General features: G+C 29.7%; 2 non-coding genes across 2 annotated transcripts in view; both read left to right on the top strand.

Moving 5' to 3' along the window:
- Nucleotides 1-25, top strand: part of LOC128923819 (small subunit ribosomal RNA) — a 1,990-nt gene extending 1,965 nt beyond the window's left edge. The window contains exon 1 of the ribosomal RNA XR_008472544.1: nucleotides 1-25. This exon is cut by the window's left edge and continues 1,965 nt beyond it. This is a non-coding gene — a ribosomal RNA (small subunit ribosomal RNA).
- Nucleotides 26-534: 509 nt separating this feature from the next.
- LOC128923813 (5.8S ribosomal RNA) lies at nucleotides 535-713 on the top strand. The gene has a single exon (XR_008472538.1). It is a non-coding gene; the product is annotated as a 5.8S ribosomal RNA (ribosomal RNA).
- Nucleotides 714-2,579: the final 1,866 nt, after the last annotated feature.

Below are 2,579 nucleotides of genomic sequence, written 5' to 3' on the forward strand. Positions count from 1 at the left end.
AGGTGAACCTGCGGAAGGATCATTATTGTGTTCCTATCCGTAAATATTATAAAAAAACAAACAAACAAACAAACAAACAAACAAACAAAAAAAGAATAAAAAAGAAAAATTATTTTCTTTTTTTTCTTTTCATTCATTTATTTGAATGTTTTTCTTTTTTTTCTTTTTTTTTTTACTCCTTGTATTGTAGTATAATGAAAATTATATCGCATACATTGTATTTGAACGCAACAAACCTTTAAACATATATAGTTGTACTTATTATTTATAAAAATAATATAAATGATAAGTTAATTTGTTCTCATTAACGTGTAATTCCTTAAAAATATATAGAAATTAAATAAAATGTAATAAAAAAGGAATTACTGTTTTTGTTGGACTAAGACATGCGCAACTTGTAAATGTTTGGGTTGAAAATTACAATTTATTGAAAGATGTTTTAAAATAATTTATATATTATATACGAAAACGAAATGTTATTCTTTCAATAAATTAAAAACTCTTGACGTTAAATTAAAATAAACAAAAAATTATCACTCTAAGCGGTGGATCACTCGGCTCATGGGTCGATGAAGAACGCAGCTAACTGTGCGTCATCGTGTGAACTGCAGGACACATGAACATCGACATTTTGAACGCATATTGCAGTCCATGCTGTTATGTACTTTAATTAATTTTAAAGTGCTGCTTGGACTACATATGGTTGAGGGTTGTAAGACTATGCTAAATTAGTTGCTTATTCTTTTAGTCAATTAAAAGAATTTAAGCACATGGTATATTACTGGATTGTATTTTTCAATCCATAATATTAATAGCATAAAAAGAAATATAGAAAATATATTCTTGAACACCTCATATTTGAACGAAATTTTATAATAAATAAGAATCTTAGTATTCCCAAAAACAATAAAATTTCAATATTATTATTTCAAATAATATATACATTTAGAGGAACGTCTAGCATAAAATATTATTTTATTCTAGGATTGCCTTAAATGTAAAAAACCAAGAAAATAATATTGTTGTTATAATGAAGTAAGTAGTACGGGATGAAAAGATTGAATATTTATTATTAAGAAAATTATATTGGTGTTAAGAAATAATTATGTATGTTTCTTTAAAATAGCAAAAAGCTAAAATATAAAATAAATATAAATATTTTTATACAACCTCAACTCATATGGGACTACCCCCTGAATTTAAGCATATTAATGAGGGGAGGAAAAGAAACTAACAAGGATTTTCTTAGTAGCGGCGAGCGAAAAGAAAATAGTTCAGCACTAAGTCACTTTGTCTATATGGCAAATGTGAGATGCAGTGTATGGAATATCTTAATATCTAGTATGAGAAATTAACGATTTAAGTCCTTCTTAAATGAGGCCATTTACCCATAGAGGGTGCCAGGCCCGTATAACGTTAATGATTACTAGAAAGATATTTCCAAAGAGTCGTGTTGCTTGATAGTGCAGCACTAAGTGGGTGGTAAACTCCATCTAAAACTAAATATAACCATGAGACCGATAGTAAACAAGTACCGTGAGGGAAAGTTGAAAAGAACTCTGAATAGAGAGTTAAATAGTACGTGAAACTGCTTAGAGGTTAAGCCCGATGAACCTGAATATCCATTATGAAAAATTCATCATTATAACTGTGATATTTATAATATTATAGTAATAGTGTGCATTTTTTTCATATAAGGACATTGTAATCTATTAACATAATAAAATATTTATCAAAAGATCATTGGTGTTAAGTTTATTCAAATTAATTTGCTTTTAGCTTATTAACATAGAATAAATACTGATGATTTGATAAAGTGTTGATAGATTTTACATATATAATGCTTAAATTCTTTTGAATTTTACAATAATATTATTATCATTGATTTTAATATTAATTGTATGCATTTATATGATTAACAATGCGAAAGATTCAGGATACCTTCGGGACCCGTCTTGAAACACGGACCAAGGAGTCTAACATATGTGCAAGTCATTGGGTTATATTAAACCTAATGGCGAAATTAACTTAACTTTTATATAATGGGATTAATTTTTAGTGAAATATTTTACTATTAATTCAATCCCGGGGCGTTCCATATAGTTATGTATAATGATAATTTATTATTATTTATACCTCTAACTGGAGCGTACCTTGAGCATATATGCTGTGACCCGAAAGATGGTGAACTATACTTGATCAGGTTGAAGTCAGGGGAAACCCTGATGGAAGACCGAAACAGTTCTGACGTGCAAATCGATTGTCAGAATTGAGTATAGGGGCGAAAGACCAATCGAACCATCTAGTAGCTGGTTCCCTCCGAAGTTTCCCTCAGGATAGCTGGTGCATTTAAATATTATGTAAAATAATCTTATCTGGTAAAGCGAATGATTAGAGGCCTTAGGGTCGAAAACGACCTTAACCTATTCTCAAACTTTAAATGGGTAAGAACCTCACCTTTCTTGATATGAAGGTTGAGGTTATGATATAATGTGCCCAGTGGGCCACTTTTGGTAAGCAGAACTGGCGCTGTGGGATGAACCAAACGTAATGTTACGGTGCCCAAATTAACAACTCAT

Source organism: Zeugodacus cucurbitae, unplaced genomic scaffold (genome assembly GCF_028554725.1).
Source record: "Zeugodacus cucurbitae isolate PBARC_wt_2022May unplaced genomic scaffold, idZeuCucr1.2 ctg00000054.1, whole genome shotgun sequence".
NCBI classification, from domain to species: Eukaryota; Metazoa; Arthropoda; class Insecta; order Diptera; family Tephritidae; genus Zeugodacus; species Zeugodacus cucurbitae.